Source organism: Bos mutus, chromosome 2 (genome assembly GCF_027580195.1).
Source record: "Bos mutus isolate GX-2022 chromosome 2, NWIPB_WYAK_1.1, whole genome shotgun sequence".
Classification (NCBI taxonomy): Eukaryota; Metazoa; Chordata; class Mammalia; order Artiodactyla; family Bovidae; genus Bos; species Bos mutus.
Window position 1 is genome coordinate 110,981,831 of NC_091618.1, and position 21,534 is coordinate 111,003,364.

The 21,534-nt window shown below is 38.6% G+C and overlaps 2 pseudogenes; both read right to left on the bottom strand.

Annotated features, from left to right (window-relative positions):
- Positions 1–9,262: 9,262 nt before the first annotated feature.
- On the bottom strand, positions 9,263–16,396 carry LOC102279120 (structural maintenance of chromosomes protein 6-like; annotated as a pseudogene).
- Positions 10,005–11,109, bottom strand: LOC106700498 (eukaryotic translation initiation factor 3 subunit M pseudogene; annotated as a pseudogene).
- Positions 16,397–21,534: the final 5,138 nt, after the last annotated feature.

Below are 21,534 nucleotides of genomic sequence, written 5' to 3' on the forward strand. Positions count from 1 at the left end.
TGAATATTCATTGGAGGGACTGATGCTGATGCTGAAGCTCCAATATTTTGGCCACCCGATGTGAAGAGCTGACTCATTGGAAAAGCCCTCATGCTGGAAAATATTGAAGGCAAAAGGAGAAAGGGGTGGCAGAGGATGAGATAGTTATATAGCATTACTGACTCAATGGACATGAATTTGAGCAAATTCTGGGAGATAGTGAAGGACAGAGGAGGCTGGTATGTGCAATCCATGGGGGTCACAAAGAGTCAGACACAACTTAGTGACTGAACACCACCACCTGAAACTAACACAATATTATAAATCAACTATAGTTTTTAAAAATGTAATTTCTATAGACAAAAATGAAAAAAATTAATCTGCAGACTCATGACTGCTTTCCAGCATATTCATGGGTATACCTACCAAGGGCCAGCTCTTTCTAAACCTCATTTTGTCAGCTATGTGTGTTACTGTCATTACATAATTTATTTATTAAATTAATCCATGAAACAGAATTAAAAAGGAAAGTTCGATTTTACTATTAAAAAGGTTATATACTTTCAAAAGACTTGCTATAATCAGGTCACTAAAAATTACTGTCAAATAAGGAGTGGATAAAGTAGCTGTGAAAGATTGAGAGATGTCTTAGTCTTGGGTTCCCTCAAAAATAGAGCCTGGGGCTTCCCAGGTGGCTCAGTGATAAAAATTTGCCTGCCAGTGCAGGAGACAGGTTCAATCCCTGATCAGGGAAGTTCCCACACGCCACAGAACAACTAAGTCTGTGCATCACAACTACTGAAGCCCATGCTCTGGAGCCCATGTTCCACAACAGGGAAAGCACTGCAGTGAGAAACCTATCACTGCAACTGGAGAAAAGACACAGCGACGAAGACCCAGCTCAGCCAAAAATAACTAAATAAATGCTTTAAAAAACAGAACTTGAAACAAAGCTTATGTGCTGCTTCTGTGATAAGGAGTGACATCCCTGCAGGAATGAGGGGTAGGAGGAATGAAGGAGACACAGAAAGAAACCTAATATCAAGCTGGCTAAGAGCGACTAAATGCTTAATCTCATGAATCAACTTCTGAGAAGTCACAGAAACCCCTGAGGCAGTAAGTGAGGGACAAGATGGGGGGAAATGGATAATAATTTATCCTCCCAATTCTTATCATCTGCTATTCTTCAAAGCTCACACTCAGCACATCATTCCCATGAGTTTGCAGACTGCACAAGGCTGAGTTCACCTTGACATCAATGGGCAGGAAGCAAGGGAACTCAGAGCAACACGATATGAGTGAGGTTGTTAGGCAGGTTGTGCCGGCACAAAGTCTGCAAGAGTCCATCCACACAGAATGGTAATGGGAGCAGTGGCTGGAACAAGAGAGGAGTGAGGCCAAGAGAATCTGATTTTGCACGGAGTGTCTTTCTAAAGGGGGAATTGAAAAAAAACGGAAGGATTCTGAACTCAGATTTCTCCACGTGTGTCTCTGAGTTCTGGTCTGCTTTAAAAATACCATTTCTGGAATTTGAGTCAGTTGTAGTGAGGTGTCTGAACCTAAAGCCCGTTACACAGAGTGAAGTAACTCATAAAGAGAAAAATATATATTAGCACACATATTTGGAATCTAGAAAAATAGTACTGATTAACCTATTTACAGAGAAGAAATAGAGACACAGACATGGAGAACAGACTGCTAAGTCGCTTCAGTCATGTCCAACTCTGTGCGACCCCATAGACGGCAGCCCACCAGGCTCCCCCGTCCCTGGGATTCTCCAGGCAAGAACACTGGGGTGGGTTGCCATTTCCTTCTCCAATGCAGGAAAGTGAAAAGTGAAAGTGAAGTCGCTCAGTCGTGTCTGACTCTTTGCAACCCCATGGACTGCAGCCTACCAGGCTCCTCCATCCATGGGATTTTCCAGGCAAGAGTACTGGACTGGGGTGCACTGACATGCATACACTATTTGTGTAAGATAAATAACCAGCAGGAGGCTGCTGCACAACACGGGGAGCCCACCGATGACAGAGAGGCATGGAATGGGGAAGGAGGGTGGCAAGAGGGGATATATGTATAGTTATGACTGATTCGTGTTGATGTATGGCAGAGACCACCACAATATTGTAAAGCAATCATCCTCAAATAAAAAATATAAATAAATAAAAATACCGATTCTGGAAATTATATCTGTGAGTGTGGTCTATGTCAGAAACATAGCAGAACACCAATTAGCAAAATCAAACCTAAAGGAAACTTCCTGGCCTTCTATAAAAGATAGTTGTGTACCCTTTTATGTTTTAAGTTGGAATAAAATGTTTACAAAGTGTGTATATATCTTTATACAATGACTTCCTTTTTAATTAATAGACCAGTCTTCCTCAATAATGTCAGATAACAGAACTTATTCTTTCTAAAAGATTAAGCCTTGATCAATTTTTAATTAATTAATTTAATTAGGATTGAGTTTTGTATAGTTCTTTGATTTTTACAGTTGAGAGATACTGATTTTTTTTAAATTGAAGTATCATTGACATTGTTGTGTTAGTTTCAGGTGTACAGCAAATTGATTTAGTTACACATATATATTCTTTTTCAGATTCTTTTCCATTGCAGGTTATTATAAGATACTCAATATAGTTCCCTGTGTAGCACAAAGGATATTGATCTTTTAATAACAGTTTTATTATGCTATAATTCACATACTATGAAATACACTCTTTGAGGGACTTCTCCTGTGGTCCAGTGGCTAAGACTCCACGCTCCCAATGCAGAGGGTCCAGGTTCAATCCCTGGTCAGGAAACTAGATCCTGCATGTCATGCAACTAAAACCTAGTGCAGCCAAATAATCATTTAAAAAAATCACTGTTTGAAAGTATACAAGTCAGTGATTTTTAGTATATTTACAAAATTGTGCAACCATCATCACTATGTAATTCAAGAACATTTACATTACCCCAAAGAGAAGCTCTGTCTACATTTGCAGTAATTCCCGTTCTCCCTTTTACCCAGTCCCTGGTGATTATTGCTCTACTTTCTGTCTCCATGGAGTTGCCTGTTCTGGACTCTAATAGGTAACAGCCAAATAGTGCCTGTGATAGAGGCTTGTGTGGCTTTCTGAGCAATTATTAACTTTTTCTGTCTCAGAATCTATCTTCGAATTTTGATAATGTGTTATGATAAATAACTGTTACCCATTTTAAACTTAGTAGACTACACAGACATGTCTAAAAATGCTTTTGAGTCATTGCAGGGACGTGCCTGCTAAATAAAGACTGAAACATTAAGATACAGCAACTTTTGTGGCTATCTCCTAAGTTTGATCGTTGAACCCATTAGGTGCTCTGTCTTCAAAGAACAGCATTGTTAATTGTGCTTTTACCTGCTAGAAGAAACGTATGTTAGACCAGACAGTACAGTTAGTAATAAAATGTCCATGTCAATGAATAGTAAAATTACATACAGATTAATGAAATAAGACTTTGTGTATCTGCTGATATTAATCTAAAATTCTGATGAGGGGAAATGCTATATTTAGGTGAATTCAAGAGTGAATATTCACTGACAGTCATTCTAATAAACAGTATCAGTTGGGATATAGTACTACAGTTAATACCTAGGACATTTACTCACCTTTGAAGTTTTCAAAAATATATTGGTGCTCCAAGGAGAATCAACAGATTAAATATTAGAAAGGAGGAGAATTTGCCAAATTCTTTTTTTTTTTTTTAGCAGCAAAATAGTACAGACTCATGAAAGAGCAGTAGGGAATGTCCTTAATGGAGTAGGATCCAAGATGTTGGAAGTGGCTGGAAATGCTCCATTTGGGATAGGACTGTGTTTGTATATGACTGAGGAGAAGAAACCTGGGTGTCGTAGTTCACTGAAGCTCCTGGGCCTCAAAGTCTTCATCACAAAGGAAGGAGCTTATTTTGAAGTGGTCTCTGAAGGTGTCTCTCCCAAGTTTGGGTCTGTATTTCAAGAAAGGAGTCTAAATCTCAGCATCACTTAGATGTGTTGTAAGAGGGTAACTACCTCACCATCCCACTGCCGGCACAAAAGTTGAAAAACGTTCAAAAGTAAGAAGCAAATCTCTCATCCGCTTTCTGAGTCTGTTTCTGGGCTGTCTCTTTCTAATCCTTATCTTTTATGTTTGAAGCTACAATCAACATGGAATTGATTTTTGCTTCTGGTGTGAGATGGCAGGGTGTCTCTTTTCTTTCTCTTTTCATAGGAAAATCTAATCCATCACCGCTTTTGCAGTGACACCTTTGTCATAAATCAGGTGTCTATATATGGCCTCTGCTCCATTCTGTGATCTATTTGTCAATGTTTTCACCAATATCATACTGCATTAATTAGATTTACATCTTAATATTCAGTAGAGTTTGTCCTCACACATTTTTCACAGGAGTGCATGGTTAGTCTTGACCCTTGACATATTCTTTATCCTTCCACTTCAGAAAAGTGAAAGTCGCTCAGTCATGTCCGACTCTTTGTAACCCCATGGACTATACAGTCCATGGAACTCTCCAGGCCAGAATACTGGAGTGGGCAGCCTTTCCCTTATCCAGGGGATCTTCCCAACCCAGGGATTGAACTCAGGTCTTTGGCATTGCATGCAGGTTCCTTACCAGCTGAGCCACCAGGGAAGCCCAAGAACACTGGAGTGGGTAGCCTATCCCTTCTCCAGTAGATCTTCTTGACCGAGGAATCAAACTGGGGTCTCCTGCATTGCAGGTGGATTCTTTACCAACTGAGATATCAGGGAAGCCCATTCCACTTCAGAATCTACCTGTCAATTCCACAAAAATTAACTCATTGCAATTTTGATTGGGACCACATTGACTCTACAGGTAAACCCAGGGAGGAATGACATCTGTACTAATTTGAATCTTCTAATACATCAAAAGAGTATATCTCTCCATTTATTTAGATCATTTTCAATTTCTCTAAAAATGTTTTTAGGTTTTCTGTATAGAGGTATTCCACATCTTTCTTTAGATTTATTGTAGGTGATTGGTATGTTTTAATCCTATTGTAAATGGTATCTTTTTAGATTTCATTTTTTAATGGTTTGATGCTCAACAAGGACAATTTCATTGACTTTTGCATGGCAATCTGTATCCTGTAAATTTGTTAACTCACCTAATAATTCTTTTTATTTATCTATTTTTATTTTTGGCTGTGCTGGGTCTTCACTGCTGTATGCTGGCTTTTCTCTAGTTTTGGAGAGTAGGGGTTACTCTTTATTGCAGTGCATGGGTTTCGGTAGTTTTGGATCCCAAACTTTAGAGTGCTGGCTCAATAGTTGTGGCACTCAGGCTTAGTTGTTTGGCAGCATATGGGATCTTCCTAGACCATGGATTGAACTTATGCCTCCTGCATTGGCAGATACATTCTTAACCACTAGACCACCAGGGAAGCCCTCACCTAATAATTCTAGTATCAATCTGTGGATTTAATTTTCTAAGAATGCAAAATATTCAATTTTATTTCCTCTACCTTTAACCCTGTTATCTATTTTTCTTGCCTTATTGTATTAGATAGGACTTTCAGTATATTCCTTGTTTCAGAGTGAAATATTTCACTGTCAGGTACTGTTTCCTGTAGTTTTGTTTTTCCATAAATGTGTACTTACATGCTAAGTTGCTTTAGTTGTGTCCAACTCTGTATGACCCTATGGACTGTAGCCCACCAGGCTCCTCTGTCCATGGGATTCTCCAGTCAAGAATACTGGAGTGGGTTGTCATGCCCTCCCCCAGGGGATCTTCCCAATCCAGGGATAGAACCTGCATCTCCTGCGACTCCTGCATTGTAGGTGGATTCTTTATCACTGAGCCACCAGGGAAGTCCCTTTCTCATAAATACCCTTTAACAATTTAAAGATGTTTCCTTCTATCTATAGTTTGCTAAGAGTCTTTTTTTATACCTACATATAGAATTTTATCAATGCTTACAGTATTAAAATAATCATAAGTTTTCCTCATTTCTCCTGTTAACATGGTGAATGGCATTGATTAATTTTTTATGTTGAAACAGTCATATTCCTGAAATAGAGTCAACTTGGTTGTGATATATCCTTTTATATTTTGCTGGATTCAGTTAGTTTGTTTAATAAAAACGTTAACTTCTAAGTAAGATATATTAATTTGCAGTATCCCAATGTTTTTGTTGCAACAAGTAGAAAATAAAATGGATAAATTGCAAATTTATATTTGTAAAGCTATCAGAGAGTTGAGGAGCAAAGAGGAATGGGTAAACTAAAATTCTGCAACAGTAACAACCCATCCTAGGTGAACTAGTGATTGTCTTTTTTTTTGTCCTCTGGTGGGCTTGATTTAGGAGGGGAGACTGTACTAGAAGAAAAAGAAGCCAGCAGAATTTTTGACAGTCACACAGAGCTGGTGTGACCAATTAGAAACTGGAAAAGCCCAAGTGCAAGGCTAATTTTGCCCCTGAGACATTTCCTGAGGGTGATGTGTGGCTGGGCGCTGGTCAGAAAGGCAGGTTTTCATCTCCGTTGTCTTGTGGTGCTTAGGGGAAAAAGCCTACAAGGGGATAAAATCCTACGAGAGGCTTTCACAGATTCACAACGAGGCTCTCCCTCAGGTTTCTGTCCATGGGTGCGTAGCTTGCTGTGCTTAGTCGTCAGTCATGTCTGACTCTCTGCAACCCTTTCGACTGTAGCCCACAAGGCTCTGCTCTCCATGGGATTTCCCAGGCAAGAATACTGAAGTGGGGTGCCATTTCTTTCTCCAGGGAATCTTCCCAACCCAGGAAAGAACCCCTGTCTCCTGTGTCTCCTGTTGAGCCATTGGGGAAGCTCAGCAAGTTTGCTAAGTGCTGCCATAACAGACTACCACATACTGGGTAGTCTAGAAAAGTTTATTTTCTTGCCATTCTGGAAGCTAGATGTCCAAGATCCAAGTGTCAGCAGGGTTAGGTTTCTATACTGTCTATTTCCTTGGCTTATGGATGGTGGTCTCCCTGTCTTCACACAGCCTTCTTTCTGTGTGTGAGTCTGTGTCCTAATCTCTTCTTATAAGGACACCCATCACGTTGCCTTAGGGCTCACACTGATGAACTCATTTTAACCTCTTTGAGGACCCTCTCTCCAAATACGGGCACATGCTGATGACTGAGAGTTAGGACTTCAGCATAAGAATTTGTGGGGGGTGGTCAGGCGGGGCAGGGGGAGGCACAATTTAGTCTCTAACAATGGGGTTGGACACTAAAGAGCTAAAGTCAAACATGAAGAACAGAGCTACAGGGCTGAGGAAACAGAGATTAAAGAAACTCTCAGTTAGAAGCTCTGAATCAATTCAATCACTGATTGGATTGAGGTGATCTGTTCTACAATCTATCTGCCTAAGGAAGGTATCAGCTAGAGCCTTCTTTTATATACAAAGTCTGTCATATAATAAAACACTATTAGACATGTAAAGGAGGAAAAGGTGACCGATGACAAAGACAAAATACTAATAATAGAAGCAAACCCTTCCTTTCATTGAGAAGGTTTTAAATTGCAGATGCAATTTGAGTTATTGAATTACCTGGTTTCTTCTTGTATCAATTTTGGAGAACTGGGCCTTGTTAGAAATTTATTCCTTTCATCTAATTTTTCAAAGTTATAAAGTCTCATAATATCCTTTTGAGATCTTTTAATATCTAAAAGATTTGTAATAATGGTAACCACAGGTAAAGCACCAAAAAGTTCAGTTCGCAGCTGATCCAAGCTGTGGTAAGATGAGATGTTTTCTTTTTTTTCCTGTTCACTCTCATAACAAGTTTATTATGGTCATTCAGTTCAGTTCAGTTCAGTTCAGTCACTCAGTTGTGTCCAACTCTTTGCGACCCCATGAATCGCAGCACGCCAGGCCTCCCTGTCAATTACTATCTCCTGGAGTTCACTCAAACTCATGTCCATCCAGTTGGTGATGCCATCCAGCCATCTCATCCTCTGTCGTCCCCATCTTCTCCTGCCCCCAATCCCTCCCAGCATCAGGGTCTTTTCCAATGAGTCAACTCTTCGCATGAGATAGCCAAAGTATTGGAGTTTCAGCTTCAGCATCAGTCCCTCCAATGAACACCCAGGACTGATCTCCTTTAGGATGGACTGGTTGGATCTCCTTGCAGTCCAAGGGACTCTCAAGAGTCTTCTCCAACAGCACAGTTCAAAAGCATCAATTCTTCGGTGCTCAGCTTTCTTCACAGTCCAACTCTCACATCCATACATGACCACTGGAAAAACCATAGCTTTGACTAGACGGACCTTTGTTGGCAAAGTAATATCTCTGCTTTTCAATATGCTATCTAGGTTGGTCATAACTTTCCTTCCAAGGAGTAAGCGTTTTTTAATTTCATGGCTGCAATCACCATCTGCAGTGATTTTCAAGCCCCCAAAAATAAAGACACTGTTTCCATTGTTTCCCCATCTGTCTGCCATGAAGTGATGGGACCAGATGCCATGATCTTCCTTTTCTGAATGTTGAGCTTTAAGCCAACTTTTTCACTCTCCTCATTTTTCAAAGAACTATCTTTTAGCTGGGGCTTCCCAGGTGGCATTAGTGGTAAAGAACCAGCCTGCCAATGCAGGAGACATAAGAGAGGCAGGTTCTATCATTGGGTCAGGAAGATTCCCTGGAGGAGGTCATGGCAACCCACTCCAGTATTGTTGCCTGGAGAATCCCAAGGACAGAGGATCCTGGTGGGTCACAGTCCATAGGGTTGCAAAGAGTCGGACACAGCTGAAGGGACTTATCACACAGCACACATCTTTTAGCTGTGTTGATTCTTTCCATCAAATGTATGTTTTTATTGCATGAATTTCTGCTTTTATCTTTATTTTATCCTTCTTTCACTTTCTTTGGGTTTTATTTCTGCTATTTTTCTTTCTTTTTTTTTGTTTCCAGGTGCTAAAACTTTTAATTCTTACAAAATATCATAGAAATGAACCCAAACCAAACAGATATGTACATGAATGTATGTACAAAATTTTACTTCTGAAAAGAAAACTTAAAATAGGCAGTTTAAAAAAAAAAAGATTTAAAACCAGTACTATGAAATTGATTTTTGTAAAGTAATTTAAATTTACTGATTGTAGTTGGTTTTCTAGGCTTATTTATATATTTTATTCTGGTAAGATGCATAAAAGAGTTTTTTATTTTAGAATATCTTTGGTTTCATTTTATTTCATCAAATAGTCCTGAATTTTTTTCCCTTTGCAAATCTTTCAACATGAGGACACGGCATCTAAGTTACAAATCAACTTTTGTCTTGTTCCTATTGAGTTACAGGTGACAAAGGCAATGTGATTTACCCTCTTTCAGGATCAGACATTCAAAGAATTCTCAGTCTGTCAGTTTACTTGACAGACGTGAGCTTGTGCTTTGAGGGGTGAGCAAGATAAATTGAAACACTGGGAATCTGCTGTCTTGAGTATCATATTCATTATGTCCTTTAGTTAACTGTATCATGTAGAACATCAGACTTGTCCAGCCATCTGAAAGGAGATTCAGCAATGGACCACAGGGAAAGAATGAAACAAGCCATGGGAAAAAACAAAAACAAAAACATTCTCCTCTGGATAAGGCCTTGCTGTTATAGAAAGGAACTTTGTTTCTCTCCCCAGGCGGAACTGATACAGTAACAGTGTCATTCTTGTGGACAAAATTAATTTTTCCGTAAATAGGCTGGCTGAGATAAATTGTCAAAGTACAATTTGTATTACAAAGACCTTCTAAATTATTGATTTGCTTTGTATCTATGAGTTCTTGTTTCTTCTAGTAATTTAATAAACCTTTCAAAAGTCTTTACATTATTACCTAGATCAAGATATGTTTCTCACGCTTCTCAGTACTGCTTCATTATTTCCTCGTGATCTCCAAAACTAGCATGTTCAGCCTGTATCTTTTGTCTTAATCTATTCATTTCTTTGTCTAAACTTTTTTTTTTTCAGATTTCAGCCTATGTTTTACTATGATTTAGATTTTCCAAAAAGAACAAAATTATACAGAGTAAAAATTCAGGTGTCAGAAAGACTCAAAAGGCTGTTTTTCATTTTGTTCAAGTCTTGTTTCCAGGCATTGTGTCATAGAGTTGTTGGCATTGTTGTTTTCCAAATGTCCGATGTGTGCTATGCTGACAACTACTTTTCTCTGGGTTTGATCACTTTTGTAGAAGACCATTTTAGTTCTTACCACATCAGTAACAAATGCTTCAACATCATCAGCTCCAATTTGAAGATCTTGTTGCATTGTGTCAAAAGAAATTTCTTTATTTTCCACTGCCATTCCCATAAAATAAGCAGTCTCATTTTTGCCATATTCTGTTCATGTAGTAGGCCAACTGAATCAATGAAGTCTTTATCATTCTGATGAAATGACATATGATGCTAATTTAGCACTCACAAAAAATGGTTAAAAGATCATGCATAAGCTCGCCTTTCAAAAATTTGACTGGTTTTAAAGTAAGAAGATGATCAGAAAGGAATGCATTTGGATCTTAAATGCTTGCACAATATACCTGTGGGCATCATCTCGAGCCTGGGAAGCATTGTCCTCCATGTAACTGCCTAACAATTCCACCATAACTTTTGATGCGGCATCACTTTTCTTACAAGCCACAAGTGCCTCATGATGTAGTCTTAAAAGAGTGTGTTTTGTTTTTTTTTTTAAGTGGTGAGGTTCCAGTCAGAAATCCATTTTCTAACTTGATCCAGCTCAGTTGGAATATACTGGATGGCCCCGCAAGAGGCTGCAACTATAGTGAGGCTGTATATCTTACAGGAGTATTCTTATCCATCCCATGGAAAAGATTGCTTAGCAACTGTAGTCTCAGAGATGGACGTTCACCTTCCTGAAATCTGACCAGTTTCTCACACAGGCTTTGAATCAGAGCTTCCTGCTTATCTGGTTCCAGGATCAACAGGGGGATACTGCGCTGTTCATCACAATTTCAAGGACTTTATCATCTTCCTTCAGACATACATCACTGGCTTCAATAATTTGAGCTAAATCTACATGAAGTCCACCTTCAGAGTTCTCTTATGAAATTTCAGCTCCTTTAGATTTCAAATAAGCGCAAAGCTCAGCAACCTGATCTTCCTCACTGACGTCGCAACGCAGGAATGCTCATGGCGAAGGCCCGCGCACTGTGGACATTCCGCTGGCTAACCACGATGACAGCTAAACTTTTTTTCTTCTATTTTCTCTGGGCAGATTTATCTTCTTTTTCTCGTCTAGTTCTTTTTCTTTCCTATCTAGTTTTCACTTATTTTTATTCAAAGTATCCAGAGGACTTCCCTGGTGGTCCAGTGGTTGACTTTGTTTCCAGTGCAGGGGATGTGGGGTCAATCCCTGGCCAGGAGCTAAAAATCTCAGATACCCAGAGGCCAAAAAACCAAAATGTAAAACAGAAGCAATATTGTAACAAATTCAATAAGGACTTTCAAAATAACCCACATTGAAAAAATCCTTTCAGTTCAGTTCAGTTCAGTTCAGTCACTCAGTCGTGTCCGACTCTTTTCGACCCCATGAATCGCAGCATGCCAGGCCTCCCTGTCCATCACCAATTCCCGGAGTTCACTCAGACTCACATCCATCGAGTCAGTGATGCCATCCAGCCATCTCATCCTCTGTCGTCCCCTTCTCCTCCTGCCCCCAATCCCTCCCAACATCAGAGTCTTTTCCAATGAGTCAACTCTTCACATGAGGTGGCCAAAGTACTGGAGTTTCAGCTTTAGCATCATTCCTTCCAAAGAAATCCCAGGGCTGATCTCCTTCAGAATGGACTGGCTGGATCTCCTTGCAGTCCAAGGGACTCTCTAGAGTCTTCTCCAACACCACAGTTCAAAAGCATCAATTCTTCTTCTTCACAGTCCAACTCTCACATCCATACATGACCACAGGAAAAACCATAGCCTTGACTAGACGGATCTTTGTTGGCAAAGTAATGTCTCTGCTTTTGAATATGCTATCTAGGTTGGTCATAACTTTCCTTCCAAGGAGTAAGCGTCTTTTCATTTCCTGGCTGCAGTCACCATCTGCAGTGACTTTGGAGCCCAGAAAAATAAAGTCTGACACTGTTTCCACTGTTTCTCCATCTATTTCCCATGAAGTGATGGGACCAGATGCCATGATCTTCGTTTTCTGAATGTTGAGCTTTAAGCCAACTTTTTCACTCTCCACTTTCACTTTCATCAAGAGGCTAAAGTTCCTCTTCACTTTCTGCCACAAGGGTGGTGTTATCTGCATATCTGAGGTTATTGATATTTCTCCTGGCAATCTTGATTCCAGCTTGTGTTTCTTCCAGTCCAGCATTTCTTATGATGTACTCTGCATATAAGTTAAATAAGCAGGGTGACAATGTACAGCCTTGACGTACTCCTTTTCCTATTTGGAACCAGTCTGTTGTTCCATGTCCAGTTCTAACTGTTGCTTCCTGACCTGCATACAGATTTCTCAAGAGGCAGGTCAGGTGGTCTGGTATTCCCATCTCTTTCAGAATTTCCCACAGTTGATTGTGATCCACACAGTCAAAGGCTTTGCCATAGTCAATAAAGCAGAAATAGGTGTTTTTCTGGAACTCTCTTGCTTTTTCCATGATCCAGCAGATGTTGGCAATTTGATCTCTCGTTCCTCTGCCTTTTCTAAAACCAGCTTGAACATCAGGAAGTTCACTGTTAACATATTACTGAAGCCTGGCTTGGAGAATTTTGAGCTTTACTTTACTAGCATGTGAGATGAGTGCAATTGTGCCATAGTTTGAGCATTCTTTGGCATTGCCTTTCTTTGGGATTGGAATGAAAGCTGACCTTTTCCAGTCCTGTGGCCACTGCTGAGTTTTCCAAATTTGCTGGCATATTGAGTGCAGCACTTTCACAGCATCATCTTTCAGGATTTGAAGTAACTCAACTGGAATTCCATCACCTCCACTAGCTTTGTTCGTAGTGATGCTTTCTAAGGCCCACTTGACTTCACATTCCAGAATGTCTGACTCTAGATGAGTGATCACACTATCATGATTATCTGGGTCGTGAAGATCTTTTTTGTACAGTTCTGTGTATTCTTGCCACCTCTTCTTAATATCTTCTGCTTCTGTTAGGTCCATACCGTTTCTGTCCTTTATCAAGCCCATCTTTGCATGAAATGTTCCCTTGGTATTTCTAATTTTCTTGAAGAGATCTCTAGTCTTTCCCATCCTGTTGTTTTCCTCTATTTCTTTGCATTGATTGCTGAGGAAGGCTTTCTTATCTCTTCTTGCTATTCTTTGGAACTCTGCATTCAGATGCTTATATCTTTCCTTTTCGCTCCTCTTCTTTTCACAGCTATTTGTAAGGCCTCCCCAGACAGCCATTTTGCTTTTTTGCATTTCTTTTCCATGGGGATGGTCTTGATCCCTGTCTCCTGTACAATGTCACGAACCTCCATCCATAGTTCATCAGCCACTCTATCTATCAGATCTAGGCCCTTAAATCTATTTCTCACTTCCACTGTATAATCATAAGGGGTTTGATTTAGGTCATACCTGAATGGTCTAGTGGTTTGCCCTACTTTCTTCAATTTAAGTCTGAATTTGGTAATAAGGAGTTCATGATCTGAGCCACAGTCAGCTCCTGGTCTTGTTTTTGCTGACTGTATAGAGCTTCTCCATCTTTGGCTGCAAAGAATAGAAAAAAAAAACTTTAAAAATATTTAAAGTATCCAAAAATTCTTTTTGTTTTGCTTCACAATGCCATTTCTCTTGTTTTTGGTTAGCCACTTCAGAATCAGCAAGGTTTAATTCATCTTTAAGTGGATCTGCTACTGTTTAATTTTCAGTTTAATTACAACATACTTGTTTTCTGCTTCTTATTTCAGACTTTTAAGAGACTCCATGCTTTCTTTTGTTGTTCCATATTTTTCTCAACAATTTTCATTTTCATTTTATTTTCTTGAACTTCATCTTCCAAGGTTTCAACATCTACAGACTAGGATTCTTTTATATTCTCAAGTTCCTACATTTTAGAAAGAGTTTTTCTTAATTTCATCCTAACACTTTACAATCTAGTTGGCAACTTCTAAGAAAACTTTCATTGTGTTTAATATACTCTTCAGGAATAGACAAGTGTTGCTGAAAATTTGTTATCTGGGCTTATGTATTTTCAACCTTCTTCTCTAAGTCAGTTTAAATAAATCCACGTTTCTGCTTAGAAACTCAAGTCTTATTTTCAGTTAAATAATAACATCCCACAAAGACTTGATCACCATCAGCAATAAAAGCTACAATTTTCGGGTAGCTTTGGGACTGCATTACTGCACAAGCTACACAATTATTTTTGATTAGTAGCACTGTCTCTATATCTCTCATGTCAGTTAGACTATTTGTAACAACTGCATTTTCTATTTCTATAGCTGTCAGAACTGTTGGAAACTGGATGATAAGCAGCTCTATCTAACACCATACATCTTATTCCCAAACTCAGAAACTATTGTCTGTGGCTGTGAGGTCCCTAGTGAATAAAACCTTTTCATCCGTGCCTGAAGCATTCTTTCCTCAGCATGATTATGGCAACAATAGGCTTGCAGAAGTCCTTTAAGCAAGATTCAATAGCTAGAGCAAGCTCAGTGTCCCAAGGATGAATGAAAGAGCCTGAAGAGCCTACAGGTTTATAGGTAAAATGTTCACATCAATAAGCATCATCTCTGGCTTCAAGAAGGGTCAGAACATGAGGGCCAAATCCTTTTAGTCAACCGTTATTACTTTCTTTCAGTTGCCTCTGATTATATAGTTCAGTATATACTTCACATCTCATTCTTCTCCCTAAATTCTGGTATGTTTCCTTTGGCTTGCTGAAACTGTTCAATCTCTTGGTTGACTGAACTTCTTTGAACCTATAAGGCCTTTACACTCTTTTCTTATATATATATAATTTTTATTCAAATATAGTTGATTTAAAATGCTGTATGAGCTTCTATATCCACTTTTTTTTAAGATTCTTTTCCCATATAAGTCATGTTGGGGTTTTGAGAAGAATTCCCTGTGTTGTTCAGTAGGTCCTTATTAGTTATCTATTTTATATATAGCAGTGTATATATGTCGATCTTGATCTCCCAGTTTATCCTTCCTCTGTTTACCCCCAGTAACCATAAATATGTTTTCTACATCTATGACTCTATTTCTGTTTGGTAAATGAGTTCACTTGTACCATTTTTCTAGATTCCTCATCTAAGCAATGTCATACGATATTTGTCTTTGTCTGATTTACTTGACTCAGTATGACTAGGTTACACTCTTTTTTTAACCAAGGTAATTTTTTTGCCTTTCAGCTTAAGTTCCAAAGATTGATTGTACCTTTTTTTTCAGTTCTTCAATTCTTTTGAAAAGCTGCTCATCATCTTTCTTTAATGTTGTATATGGATTTGGATTTTTTTTAGGGAATGATTGTATAAAACTTCAGTTTCATTATAGGCTCTTTTCTTAGGAGTAACATCTATCTGCTTTCAATACCATACATTCTGGTGTTCATGCATTTGTCTCTTCACTAATATTTTCTGTTTTATCTTGAATATCCTTGTATTTTTTTTCTCTGCTTCATTAAGTTTGACCTGCTGTTCTTCATTTTCCTGTCAAGTCTAGCAGCAGGATCTTCTCTAATTTTTATATTATCTCTCATAGCAGTCCATTGTTTTTCTGTTTAATTGACCACTGCCCAAACCATTTCGTGTTTCAAGAATTTTAAATTAGCCTTCAATGTACTTAAACTAGCAGTACTTTGAAAATATTCTTCTTTAAATACTGGTGGTTTAGCTCAAAAAATTACTCTTCCTTGATCTATCTACTCCTTGTTCTTTCTTTTGTTTCCATAATGTATGAATAACCTTCCTTCATCTGCTCAAGTTGGGTTGCTCTCATGGAGAATTTATATTTGTTTCCCTCAATTTAGGCAGCTATAACTGGTTGCTTATCTCTTGTGTTAAACTGAAACGAGATTATCCACCTGTATGTTGAAATGATCAAGAACTACAATCAGTTCTTTCCTAGTAGAAGCCATGGTTCGTGTTTCACTTTTTAGTTTGTAAGACTGACTTTCTTTTGTGTCCATGCTGCCAGGATGTCGCACAGCTAGAGTCGCCAAACACATTTGGCATCACCTCCACTGTTTCTTAATGTTATTGAGATAGCTGCTGAGTTCCATTGTTGCCAACAATAAAGTTGATATTAGAACCAAATTTAAAAGGTCTAAGTATCAAACGACACTTGAAGTTTCTTAGCTGAATACTCTCAATTATCCTAATTTCTGCGGCAGAGTAGAAGTGTCATTAGTGAGAGAAACTGTACATTCATCTTCCTCACTTTATGTAAATCCCCCAACTCTTGTCTCAGTCTTTTAGCATTTTTAAGAGTGAAGAAATTTTCTTCCTCTCTCTAGGCCATCAAGTCTCAGACAAGTTAGAGTGTCCTCAAGGAACCGATAGGAGGGACTGTTGTGGTGCAACCAGACATGAAGGCCACCCTGAGGATGTCTGGGCCTTTCCTGGCTTCCTCCGCCCACGAGCAACCACGTGCCTGTTACACAGCGCTCTGCACCTGCCTCTGCTGTTTTTCTAATCTCATGAGAAATTTTTAGACCATAAGTTTCTCCATCTTCCTTCTTTCCTAATATGTGCATTTTATATGCTGTAAATATCCCTCTCAACATGGCTTTTGCTGCACCTCACAACTTGTGACAGGTGGTATTTTCAGTGTTACTCTGTTTAAAATATTTTCTAGCACCCTTATGATTTTTTGCTTGAACAATGGACGATTTAGAGATGTGTTTCTTAATTTACAAATGTGTGAATTTTCTACTGATAATTTTATTTCTAGCTTACTTCCACTGTGGTCAGAGAATATGCTCAGTATTATTTCACTTTGAAATTTGTTGAGACTTGCGTTGTGGTCCAGCATTTGGTCAGTTCTGCCTTAATTTTCCATGTAGACTTGAAAAGTTCTATTTTCCCCTGGAATTTGCCTATTCATTCCTGGTACTTTCTTGTGGCTTGTTTATCTTAGTGGGTGATTTCCTTTAGTCTCTTTTTTGAAATATTAAACTGTGAAATATAACATGCATTGTGGAAAAAAAGCATAATTCAAAAAATAACCACAAAACAACCACATAACCCATCCTCCAGGTCAAGAAATAGAATATTATCAGCACTCGAGGAGCCCACATGTGTGTGCCTTTCTGATCACAGTTCTATCTATCCCCCAGGATATAACCATCATCCAATGACTTGTAGTAATTTCCTTGCTTTTCTTTATAAATGTACTACCTTACTACCTCTGTGTGCATTTTTAAACATAAGGACTTACTTTTGCCTCTTTTTAAACTTAAAGTATATAATCACATTGAATGTACTGTTTTGTATCCTGCTTTTTTTTAACTCAACATTAGGTATGTAAGATTTGTTTATGTATCTCCAACTTATTCCTTTTGCCTGCATTTTAGTTGATATGTATTACTGTATAATATTCAGTTGTACCAAAATTTTATTTATCCATTCTGCTGTTGGTGGCTTTTGGGTTACTTCCAGTTTGGGCCAATTAATAACAATACTCCTGTGAACATTCTTATACATATATTCAGATGCACATCTGCATGTATTTCTCTAAGGTATAGATCTTGAATTTAAATTGTTGGGCCGGGGTTACAAATATGTTCAACTTTATTGGACGCCACATGATATTTTCAGGAAGATGATACTAATTTACATCTCACCAACATTGTTTGGATGTTCCTATTGTCCAAGTTTTCTCCCCAACACTGAATATTGTCAGACTTTTATTTTTCCAATCTGATAGGTGTGTAGCCCATTGTAGTTTTAATGTGTACTTTCCTAATTACTAAGGATCGTGTTTATTGATCATTTGGATATCACCTTTTGAACCTGTTAAAGTCTTACCCATTTTTCTATTTGACTGTTTCTGCTATCAGTTTGTAATAGTAATGCTCACTAGGCTTTGCTGATTATACGTACTGCAAATACCTTCTCATGACCTTTCTTTCTTTATTCTAATAATATCTAACAATAACTGAAAATACAGTCTTTTGAGGAACAAAAGTTCTTAATCTTAATGTGGTTAAATTTATCAATCTTTATTTTGTACTTGCAATTGTTTGCATCATCTTTTATAAATTCTTTACTGTCTGGGGGCTGTGATATACTCTCCTCCATTCTTCTAAGAGCATTATAGTTCTGTCTTATTTAGGTTTTAATCCACCTGGAACTTATTTTTGGGTGGCCAAAGGAACCATCATTCTGGGGTCACTTCAGGGTCTTGGTTCAGTTCGTTCTTTTCAATCCTCTACTGGCCAAAGCCCCAGTATCCTGATAACAGTGTTACTACTATCATCATTTACCTCAGAACAACTCTAGTTTTATTTTGATTTTTGGAACGAGAGGGTCTTCAGAAACCTCCCCGATCTCTTGAGAGACCAACAATGCCTCAAAGAGTTGGGTCCTATCCAAGGTCTAGTTGTTCCTTAGCAGAAAGGGGGCCTCTGTGCACCTAATCAGTCATAACACCATTCGGAAGTCCTTAATAATATGTTTACATATTGTTCCAGATCCATACATATAAAGCATTTTCATTCTTTTAAAAGGCTGCATAAGGATCTATTATATGAAATTTATTTAACTGGTCCCCAAAGATGGGTCTTTAAATTCTATCCAATTATTTGTCATTACAATAGTGCAGTGTCATTTCACACCTGAGTATATCTGTATTATAACCTCCTAGAGATTGAATTACTAGATCATATGCCCTCCCCCAACTCCTAGCATAGAGTTTGTATCCATTTAAACTCCAGAACTATAGGAGCATGCCTATATTTTCACATTCTCACCAAATGCATTTATACTTATCTATCTGATAGTTGAAAATAATATCTCATAATTTCAATTTGTATCTTTTACTAAGGGTAAGACAATGCTTTTTATACATCTAAGAGAAATTTGTATTTCCTTTTCTTGGAACTATTATGATCTTGTGCTGTGCTGTGCTGTGCTTAGTTGCTCAGTTATGTCTGACTCTTTGTGACCCCATGGACTATAACCCACCAGGATCCTCTGTCCATGGGGATTCTCCAGGCAAACATACTGGAGTGGGTTGCCATGCCCTCCTTCAGGGAATCTTCCCGACTCAGGGATTGAATCCAGGTCTTCCTCATTGCAAGTGGATTCTTTACCATCTGAGCCATGCTCAGTTGTGTCCGACTCGTCACGACCCCATGGACTGCAGCCTACCAGGCTCCTCCATCCGTGGGATTTTCCAGGCAAGAGTACTGGAGTGGGGTGCCATTGCCTTCTCCTCTGAGCCACCAGAGAAGCCATATTCTGATCTTGGTCTTTGCCTTGTTTTCCAGGTGGTTTTTAAGAATCCCGAAGTTTGCAAGGTCTTCATGCTTTACTGCCATGTTTCTATTCAAAAGAATACTGTTTATAAATAATTAAATGTTCACAGAATATTTGCTTTATACAACTTAAAGGAAATATACTACAAATTTTTGGACAAAATATAGATGCAGTGTTGCAATTTAGATATTTTACCAGACTCATTAAAAAGAAGATTTTATGGGGTTTGGAGAAAAACTAGAACTTTGTAAGTACACATGGAATATTAAGCTAAACTGGTTTTCAACTGTCCCATGTGTTATTCTTTACATATGAAAGACTGTCTTGTTTTTCTTTCTCTATCAAGAACCAAACTTTATTAAGATTTATTGCTGCCAAAATTTTAATCTACTCAATTAATTTGTGAATCATTTATTGCAAATTAATTTAAGTAAGTATGCAAGCCTGAAGTTCTTTAATATTAATAGACTAGATGTCATGGTACACGGCTAAAATGAGCAACAGGTTACATTATCTTATTTCCTCTGCACTTTAAATGAATAGCGCTTTCCAGTGATATTTTTCTGATAGAAAATTAGCCCAGCTTCTTTAGGATTCATAAACTTTAAAACAGCTGAAACTTAAGAACATAAACACTAATCATTAACGTGCATGTGTACATATGCTCAGTCACATCCAGTTCTTTGCGACCCCATGGACTGTAGCCCGCCAGGCTCCTCTGTCTCTGGGATTTTCCAGGCAAGAATATTGGAATGGGTTGCCATTTCCTACTTCATAGGATCTTCCCAAACCCAGGGATCAAACCCATCTCTCTTCTGTCTCCTGTATTTGCAGGCAGATTCTTTACCACTGTGGCACCTGGGAAGGCTAATCATTAACTCAGTACACTGTTAATTGAAACTGAACTCTGTTCTTGTTTGAAAATTACAGTAGTAAATTCCTTTGGAAGCAAACAAGGGAAAATGATTTTTCACATCATCAGGGTTTCTAATTCAGGACACTAGCATATCAAATGCAGAATATTTTCAAAGTAAAACAAACCACGCTCTCACATTACTTCAAAGACTTTTAATGTCTTTGGGGATTATATAATTTATGTATATTTGACCAGCCGAATATATTCTTATATTTTTTATGTTTGAGCCATTGACTAAATTATGTTTAATTAAACTGGACAAGTATTTGACTTTTATCCTATAGAATATATCCAAACTAAACCTATAGCCTTAACACTATGTTAGAAAATCTGATAGTTAAAGTTATTGACTTTGCAACGTATGTACTCTTTTAGCACTTGCCCTTGAAAACACTAACCAGACATTTTAAATATTTGGGCCACAGATGAATACCATTTTTAAAGATTAAGCTATTTTAGGATTGGAGGAATTACAAAGAATATCTGGTTTAAACCCCTGCTGCCGCTGCTGCTGCTGCTAAGTTGCTTCATTCATGTCCGACTCTGTGTAACCCCATAGACGGCAGCCCACCAGGCTCCCCTGTCCCTGGGATTCTCCAGGCAAGAACACTGGAGGGGGTTGCCATTTCCTTCTCCAATGCATGAAGGTGAAGAGTGAAAGTGAAGTCGCTCAGTCCTGTTTTAAACCCCTACTTTATCCTAAATAAAAAGTGAGACAGGAAAATTGTGCCTTGCTCCCATGGATAAAAGCAGCTCAAATGCACAAAATATTCTGATTAAATCTGCTTCCAACACATCAATAGAATTATCATTCTGTTCTAAGTTTCACTTTTGATGTTATAAGGATGCCAGTGATGGAAACCATCCAAAGAAAATATCCCCTCAGTCTTTCAGATCAGATCAGATCAGATCAGTCACTCAGTCGTGTCCGACTCTTTGTGACCCCATGAATCGAAGCACGCCAGGCCTCCCTGTCCATCACCAACTCCCGGAGTTCACTGAGACTCACGTCCATTGAGTCAGTGATGCCATCCAGCCATCTCATCCTCTGTCATCCCCTTCTCCTCCTGCCCCCAACCCCTCCCAGCATCAGAGTCTTTTCCAATGAGTCAACTCTTCACATCAAGTGGCCAAAGTACTGGAGTTTCAGCTTTAGCATCATTCCTTCCAAAGAAATCCCAGGGCTGATCTCCTTCAGAATGGACTGGTTGGATCTCCTTGTAGTCCAAGGGACTCTCAAGAGTCTTCTCCAACACCACAGT